Raw genomic sequence first — 10,655 nt, 5'->3', positions numbered from 1 at the left:
CGACGATGATATCATAATGGTCGTCATGCCGACGATGATGTCATAAAGGTCGTCATGGCGACGGTGTTGCCATAATGGTCGTCATGGCGACGATGATGTCATAATGGTCGTCATGGCGACGATGATATTATAATGATCGTCATGGCGACGATGATGTCAGTATGGTGGTCATGGCTTTGGTGATGTCATAATGGTCGTCATGGCGACGTTGATGTCATAATGGTCGTCATGGCAATTTTGATGTCAGAATGGTCGTCATTGCGACGATGATGTCAGTATGGTGGTCATGGCTTTGGTGATGTCATAATGGTCGTCATGGCGACGATGATGTCATTATGGTTGTCATGGCTTTGGTGATGTCATAATGGTCGTCATGGCGACGGTGATGTCATAATGGTCGTCATGGCGACGATGATGTCATAATGGTCGTCACGGCGATGATGATGTCATAATGGTCGTCACGGCGATGGTGATGTCATAATGGTCGTCATGCCGACGATGATGTCATAATGGTCGTCATGGCGACGGTGTTGCCATAATGGTCGTCATGGCGACGATGATGTCATAATGGTCGTCATGGCGACGGTGATGTCATAATGGTCGTCATGACGACGATGATGTCATAATGGTCGTCATGGCGAAGATGATGTCATAATGGTCGTCATGGCGACGATAATGTCATAATAGTCGTCATGGCGACGATCATGTCATTATGGTCGTCATGCCGACGATTATGTCATAATGGTCGTCATGGCGACGGTGTTGTCATAATGGTCGTCATGGCGACGATGATGTCATAATGGTCGTCATGGCGACGATGATGTCATAATGGTCGTCATGGCGACGATGATGTCAATATGATGGTCATGGCTTTGGTGATGTCATAATGGTCGTCATGGCGACGGTGATGTCATAATGGTCGTCATGGCAATGGTGATGTCAGAATGCTCGTCATGGCGACGATGATGTCAGTATGGTGGTCATGGCTTTGGTGATGTCATAATAGTCGTCATGGCGACGATGATGTCATAATGGTCGTCATGGCGACGATGATGTCATAATGGTCGTCACGGCGACGGTGATGTCATAATGGTCGTCATGGCGACGATGAGGTCATACTGGTCGTCATGGCGACGGTGTTGCCATAATGGTCGTCATGGCGACGATGATGTCATAATGGTCGTCATGGCGACGATGATGTCATTATGGTCGTCATGCCGACGATGATGTCATAATGGTCGTCATGGCGACGGTGTTGCCATAATGGTCGTCATGGTGACGATGATGTCATAATGGTCGTCATGGTGACGATGATGTCATAATGGTCGTCATGGCGACGATGATGTCAGTATGGTGGTCATGGCTTTGGTGATGTCATAATGGTCGTCATGGCGACCGTGATGTCATAATGGTCGTCATGGCAATGGTGATGTCAGAATGGTCGTCATGGCGACGATGATGTCAGTATGGTGTTCATGGCTTTGGTGATGTCATAATGGTCGTCATGGCGACGATGATGTCATACTGGTCGTCATGGCGACGGTGTTGCCATAATGGTCGTCATGGCGACGATGACGTCATAATGGTCGTCATGACGACGATGATGTCATAATGGTCGTCATGACGACGATGATGTCATAATGGTCGTCATGGCGACGATGATGTCATACTTGTCGTCATGGTGACGGTGTTGCCATAATGGTCGTCATGGCGACGATGATGTCATAATGGTCGTCATGGCGACGATGATGTCATAATGGTCGTCATGCCGACGATGATGTCATAATGGTTGTCATGGCTACGATGATGTCATAATGGTCGTCATGGCGATAATGATGTCATAATGGTCGTCATGGCGACGGTGATGTCATAATATTCGTCATGGCGACGATGATATCATAATGGTCGTCATGCCGACGATGATGTCATAATGGTCGTCATGGCGACGGTGTTGCCATAATGGTCGTCATGGCGACGATGATGTCATAATGGTCGTCATGGCGACGATGATGTTATAATGATCGTCATGGCGACGATGATGTCAGTATGGTGGTCATGGCTTTGGTGATGTCATAATGGTCGTCATGGCGACGGTGATGTAATAATGGTCGTCATGGCAATGGTGATGTCAGAATGGTCGTCATGGCGACGATGATGTCATAATGGTCGTCATGGCGACGATGATGTCATAATGGTCGTCACGGCGATGATGATGTTATAATGGTCGTCACGGCGACGGTGATGTCATAATGGTCGTCATGGCGACGATGACATCATAATGGTCGTCATGGCGACGATGATGTTATAATGGTCGTCATGGCGAAGATGATGTCATAATGGTCGTCATGGCGACGATGACGTCATAATGGTCGTCATGGCGACGATGATGTTATAATGGTCGTCATGGCGACGGTGATGTCATAATAGTCGTCATGGCGACGATGATGTCATAATGGTCGTCATGCCGACGATGATGTCATAATGGTCGTCATGGCGACGTTGTTGCCATAATGGTCGTCATGGCGACGATGATGTCATAATGGTCGTCATGGCGATGATGATGTCAAAATGGTCGTCATGGCGACGATGATGTCAATATGGTGGTCATGGCTTTGGTGATGTCATAATGGTCTTCATGGCGACGGTGATGTCATAATGGTCGTCATGGCAATGGTGATGTCAGAATGGTCGTCATGGCGACGATGATGTCAGTATGGTGGTCATGGCTTTGGTGATGTCATAATAGTCGTCATGGCGACGATGATGTCATAATGGTCGTCATGGCGACGATGATGTCATAATGGTCGTCATGGCGACGATGATGTCAGTATGGTTGTCATGGCTTTGGTGATGTCATAATGGTCGTCATGGCGACGGTGATGTCATAATGGTCATCATGGCGACGATGATGTCATAATGGTCGTCACGGCGACGATGATGTCATAATGGTCGTCACGGCGACGGTGATGTCATAATGGTCGTCATGGCGACGATGATGTCATACTGGTCGTCATGGCGACGGTGTTGCCATAATGGTCGTCATGGCGACGATGATGTCATAATGGTCGTCATGGCGACGATGATGTCATAATGGTCGTCACGGCGACGGTGATGTCATAATGGTCGTCATGGCGACGATGATGTCATTCTGGTTGTCATGGCGACGGTGTTGCCATAATGGTCGTCATGGCAACGATGATGTCATAATGGTCGTCATGGCGAAGATGATGTCATAATGGTCGTCATGGCGACGATGATGTCATAATGGTCGTCATGGCGACGATGACGTCATAATGGTCGTCATGGCGACGATGATGTTATAATGGTCGTCATGGCGACGGTGATGTCATAATAGTCGTCATGGCGACGATGATGTCAATATTGTGGTCATGGCTTTGGTGATGTCATAATGGTCTTCATGGCGACGGTGATGTCATAATGGTCGTCATGGCAATGGTGATGTCAGAATGGTCGTCATGGCGACGATGATGTCAGTATGGTGGTCATGGCTTTGGTGATGTCATAATAGTCGTCATGGCGATGATGATGTCATAATGGTCGTCATGGCGACGATGATGTCATAATGGTCGTCATGGCGACGATGATGTCAGTATGGTTGTCATGGCTTCGGTGATGTCATAATGGTCATCATGGCGACGGTGATGTCATAATGGTCGTCATGGCGACGATGATGTCATAATGGTCGTCACGGCGACGATGATGTCATAATGGTCGTCACGGCGACGGTGATGTCATAATGGTCGTCATGGCGACGGTGTTGCCATAATGGTCGTCATGGCGACGATGATGTCATAATGGTCGTCATGGCGACGGTGTTGCCATAATGGTCGTCATGGCGACGATGATGTCATAATGGTCGTCATGGCGAAGATGATGTCATAATGGTCGTCATGGCGACGATGATGTCATAATGGTCGTCATGGCGACGATGACGTCATAATGGTCGTCATGGCGACGATGATGTTATAATGGTCGTCATGGCGACGGTGATGTCATAATAGTCTTCATGGCGACGATGATGTCATAATGGTCGTCATGCCGACGATGATGTCATAATGGTCGTCATGGCGAAGATGATGTCATAATGGTCGTCATGGCGACGATGATGTCATAATGGTCGTCATGGCGACGATGATGTCATAATAGTCTTCATGGCGACGTTGTTGCCATAATGGTCGTCATGGCGACGATGATGTCATAATGGTCGTCATGGCGATGATGATGTCATAATGGTCGTCATGGCGACGATGATGTCATAATGGTCGTCATGGCGACGATGATGTCATAATGGTCGTCATGGCGACGGTGATGTCATAATGGTCGTCATGGCAATGGTGATGTCATAATGGTCGTCATGGCGACGATGATGTCAGTATGGTGGTCATGGCTTTGGTGATGTCATAATGGTCGTCATGGCGACGATGATGTCATAATGGTCGTCACGGCGACGGTGATGTCATAAAGGTCGTCATGGCGACGATGATGTCAGTATGGTGGTCATGGCTTTGGTGATGTCATAATGGTCGTCATGGCGACGGTGATGTCATAATGGTCGTCATGGCAATGGTGATGTCAGAATGGTCGTCATGGCGACGATGATGTCAGTATGGTGGTCATGGCTTTGGTGATGTCATAATGGTCGTCATGGCGACGATGATGTCATAATGATCGTCATGGCGACGATGATGTCAATATGGTTGTCATGGCTTTGGTGATGTCATAATGGTCGTCATGGCGACGGTGATGTCATAATGGTCGGCATGGCGACGATGATGTCATAAAGGTCGTCATGGCGACGATGATGTCAATATGGTTGTCATGGCTTTGGTGATGTCATAATGGTCGTCATGGCGACGGTGATGTCATAATGGTCGTCATGGCGACGATGATGTCATAATGGTCGTCATGCCGACGATGATGTCATAATGGTCGTCATGGCGACGTTGTTGCCATAATCGTCGTCATGGCGACGATGATGTCATAATGGTCGTCATGGCGATGATTATGTCATAATGGTCGTCATGGCGACGATGATGTCAATATGGTGGCCATGGCTTTGGTGATGTCATAATGGTCGTCATGGCGACGGTGATGTCATAATGGTCGTCATGGCGACAATGATGTCATAATGGTCGTCATGGCGACGGTGATGTAATAATGGTCGTCATGGCAATGGTGATGTCAGAATGGTCGTCATGGCGACGGTGATGTCATAATGGTCGTCATGGCGACGATGATGTCATAATGGTCGTCACGGCGATGATGATGTCATAATGGTCGTCACGGCGACGGTGATGTCATAATGGTCGTCATGGCGACGATGATGTCATACTGGTCGTCATGGCGACGATGACATCATAATGGTCGTCATGGCGACGATGATGTTATAATGGTCGTCATGGCGAAGATGATGTCATAATGGTCGTCATGGCGACGATGACGTCATAATGGTCGTCATGGCGACGATGATGTTATAATGGTCGTCATGGCGACGGTAATGTCATAATAGTCGTCATGGCGACGATGATGTCATAATGGTCGTCATGCCGACGATGATGTCATAATGGTCGTCATGGCGACGTTGTTGCCATAATGGTCGTCATGGCGACGATGATGTCATAATGGTCGTCATGGCGATGATGATGTCAAAATGGTCGTCATGGCGACGATGATGTCAATATGGTGGTCATGGCTTTGGTGATGTCATAATGGTCTTCATGGCGACGGTGATGCCATAATGGTCGTCATGGCAATGGTGATGTCAGAATGGTCGTCATGGCGACGATGATGTCAGTATGGTGGTCATGGCTTTGGTGATGTCATAATAGTCGTCATGGCGACGATGATGTCATAATGGTCGTCATGGCGACGATGATGTCATAATGGTCGTCATGGCGACGATGATGTCAGTATGGTTGTCATGGCTTTGGTGATGTCTTAATGGTCGTCATGGCGACGGTGATGTCATAATGGTCATCATGGCGACGATGATGTCATAATGGTCGTCACGGCGACGATGATGTCATAATGGTCGTCACGGCGACGGTGATGTCATAATGGTCGTCATGGCGACGATGATGTCATACTGGTCGTCATGGCGACGGTGTTGCCATAATGGTCGTCATGGCGACGATGATGTCATAATGGTCGTCATGGCGACGATGATGTCATAATGGTCGTCACGGCGACGGTGATGTCATAATGGTCGTCATGGCGACGATGATGTCATTCTGGTTGTCATGGCGACGGTGTTGCCATAATGGTCGTCATGGCAACGATGATGTCATAAAGGTCGTCATGGCGAAGATGATGTCATAATGGTCGTCATGGCGACGATGATGTCATAATGGTCGTCATGGCGACGATGACGTCATAATGGTCGTCATGGCGACGATGATGTCAGTATGGTGGTCATGGCTTTGGTGATGTCATAATAGTCGTCATGGCGACGATGATGTCATAATGGTCGTCATGGCGACGATGATGTCATAATGGTCGTCATGGCGACGATGATGTCAGTATGGTTGTCATGGCTTCGGTGATGTCATAATGGTCGTCATGGCGACGGTGATGTCATAATGGTCGTCATGGCGACGATGATGTCATAATGGTCGTCACGGCGACGATGATGTCATAATGGTCGTCACGGCGACGGTGATGTCATAATGGTCGTCATGGCGACGGTGTTGCCATAATGGTCGTCATGGCGACGATGATGTCATAATGGTCATCATGGCGACGGTGTTGCCATAATGGTCGTCATGGCGACGATGATGTCATAATGGTCGTCATGGCGAAGATGATGTCATAATGGTCGTCATGGCGACGATGATGTCATAATGGTCGTCATGGCGACGATGACGTCATAATGGTCGTCATGGCGACGATGATGTTATAATGGTCGTCATGGCGACGGTGATGTCATAATAGTCTTCATGGCGACGATGATGTCATAATGGTCGTCATGCCGACGATGATGTCATAATGGTCGTCATGGCGAAGATGATGTCATAATGGTCGTCATGGCGACGATGATGTCATAATGGTCGTCATGGCGACGATGATGTCATAATAGTCTTCATGGCGACGTTGTTGCCATAATGGTCGTCATGGCGACGATGATGTCATAATGGTCGTCATGGCGATGATGATGTCATAATGGTCGTCATGGCGATGATGATGTCATAATGGTCGTCATGGCGACGATGATGTCATAATGGTCGTCATGGCGACGGTGATGTCATAATGGTCGTCATGGCAATGGTGATGTCATAATGGTCGTCATGGCGACGATGATGTCAGTATGGTGGTCATGGCTTTGGTGATGTCATAATGGTCGTCATGGCGACGATGATGTCATAATGGTCGTCACGGCGACGGTGATGTCATAAAGGTCGTCATGGCGACGATGATGTCAGTATGGTGGTCATGGCTTTGGTGATGTCATAATGGTCGTCATGGCGACGGTGATGTCATAATGGTCGTCATGGCAATGGTGATGTCAGAATGGTCGTCATGGCGACGATGATGTCAGTATGGTGGTCATGGCTTTGGTGATGTCATAATGGTCGTCATGGCGACGATGATGTCATAATGATCGTCATGGCGACGATGATGTCAATATGGTTGTCATGGCTTTGGTGATGTCATAATGGTCGTCATGGCGACGGTGATGTCATAATGGTCGGCATGGCGACGATGATGTCATAAAGGTCGTCATGGCGACGATGATGTCAATATGGTTGTCATGGCTTTGGTGATGTCATAATGGTCGTCATGGCGACGGTGATGTCATAATGGTCGTCATGGCGACGATGATGTCATAATGGTCGTCATGCCGACGATGATGTCATAATGGTCGTCATGGCGACGTTGTTGCCATAATGGTCGTCATGGCGACGATGATGTCATAATGGTCGTCATGGCGATGATTATGTCATAATGGTCGTCATGGCGACGATGATGTCAATATGGTGGTCATGGCTTTGGTGATGTCATAATGGTCGTCATGGCGACGGTGATGTCATAATGGTCGTCATGGCAATGGTGATGTCAGAATGGTCGTCATGGCGACGATGATGTCAGTATGGTGGTCATGGCTTTGGTGATGTCATAATAGTCGTCATGGCGACGATGATGTCATAATGGTCGTCATGGCGATGATGATGTCATAATGGTCGTCATGGCGACGATGATGTCAGTATGGTTGTCATGGCTTTGGTGATGTCATAATGGTCGTCATGGCGACGGTGATGTCATAATGGTTGTCATGGCGACGATGATGGCATAATGGTCGTCACGGCGACGATGATGTCATAATGGTCGTCACGGCGACGGTGATGTCATAATGGTCGTCACGGCGACGGTGATGTCATAATGGTCGTCATGGCGACGATGATGTCATACTGGTCGTCATGGCGACGGTGTTGCTATAATGGTCGTCATGGCGACGATGATGTCATAATGGTCGTCATGGCGACGATGATGTCATAATGGTCGTCACGGCGACGGTGATGTCATAATGGTCGTCATGGCGACGATGATGTCATTCTGGTTGTCATGGCGACGGTGTTGCCATAATGGTCGTCATGGCAACGATGATGTCATAAAGGTCGTCATGGCGAAGATGATGTCATAATGGTCGTCATGGCGACGATGATGTCATAATGGTCGTCATGGCGACGATGACGTCATAATGGTCGTCATGGCGACGATGATGTTATAATGGTCGTCATGGCGACGGTGATGTCATAATAGTCGTCATGGCGACGATGATGTCAATATGGTGGTCATGGCTTTGGTGATGTCATAATGGTCTTCATGGCGACGGTGATGTCATAATGGTCGTCATGGCAATGGTGATGTCAGAATCGTCGTCATGGCGACGATGATGTCAGTATGGTGGTCATGGCTTTGGTGATGTCATAATAGTCGTCATGGCGACGATGATGTCATAATGGTCGTCATGGCGACGATGATGTCATAATGGTCGTCATGGCGACGATGATGTCAGTATGGTTGTCATGGCTTCGGTGATGTCATAATGGTCGTCATGGCGACGGTGATGTCATAATGGTCGTCATGGCGACGATGATGTCATAATGGTCGTCACGGCGACGATGATGTCATAATGGTCGTCACGGCGACGGTGATGTCATAATGGTCGTCATGGCGACGGTGTTGCCATAATGGTCGTCATGGCGACGATGATGTCATAATGGTCGTCATGGCGACGGTGTTGCCATAATGGTCGTCATGGCGACGATGATGTCATAATGGTCGTCATGGCGAAGATGATGTCATAATGGTCGTCATGGCGACGGTGATGTCATAATAGTCTTCATGGCGACGATGATGTCATAATGGTCGTCATGCCGACGATGATGTCATAATGGTCGTCATGGCGAAGATGATGTCATAATGGTCGTCATGGCGACGATGATGTCATAATGGTCGTCATGGCGACGATGATGTCATAATAGTCTTCATGGCGACGTTGTTGCCATAATGGTCGTCATGGCGACGATGATGTCATAATGGTCGTCATGGCGATGATGATGTCATAATGGTCGTCATGGCGATGATGATGTCATAATGGTCGTCATGGCGACGATGATGTCATAATGGTCGTCATGGCGACGGTGATGTCATAATGGTCGTCATGGCAATGGTGATGTCATAATGGTCGTCATGGCGACGATGATGTCAGTATGGTGGTCATGGCTTTGGTGATGTCATAATGGTCGTCATGGCGACGATGATGTCATAATGGTCGTCACGGCGACGGTGATGTCATAAAGGTCGTCATGGCGACGATGATGTCAGTATGGTGGTCATGGCTTTGGTGATGTCATAATGGTCGTCATGGCGACGGTGATGTCATAATGGTCGTCATGGCAATGGTGATGTCAGAATGGTCGTCATGGCGACGATGATGTCAGTATGGTGGTCATGGCTTTGGTGATGTCATAATGGTCGTCATGGCGACGATGATGTCATAATGATCGTCATGGCGACGATGATGTCAATATGGTTGTCATGGCTTTGGTGATGTCATAATGGTCGTCATGGCGACGGTGATGTCATAATGGTCGGCATGGCGACGATGATGTCATAAAGGTCGTCATGGCGACGATGATGTCAATATGGTTGTCATGGCTTTGGTGATGTCATAATGGTCGTCATGGCGACGGTGATGTCATAATGGTCGTCATGGCGACGATGATGTCATAATGGTCGTCATGCCGACGATGATGTCATAATGGTCGTCATGGCGACGTTGTTGCCATAATGGTCGTCATGGCGACGATGATGTCATAATGGTCGTCATGGCGATGATTATGTCATAATGGTCGTCATGGCGACGATGATGTCAATATGGTGGTCATGGCTTTGGTGATGTCATAATGGTCGTCATGGCGACGGTGATGTCATAATGGTCGTCATGGCAATGGTGATGTCATAATGGTCGTCATGGCGACGATGATGTCAGTATGGTGGTCATGGCTTTGGTGATGTCATAATAGTCGTCATGGCGACGATGATGTCATAATGGTCGTCATGGCGATGATGATGTCATAATGGTCGTCATGGCGACGATGATGTCAGTATGGTTGTCATGGCTTTGGTGATGT

This window comes from Phyllobates terribilis, unplaced genomic scaffold (genome assembly GCF_046119375.1).
Source record: "Phyllobates terribilis strain yellow unplaced genomic scaffold, ASM4611937v1 Scaffold_43__1_contigs__length_10536358, whole genome shotgun sequence".
Taxonomy (NCBI): Eukaryota; Metazoa; Chordata; class Amphibia; order Anura; family Dendrobatidae; genus Phyllobates; species Phyllobates terribilis.
Note: the sequence above shows the minus strand (reverse complement) of the source record.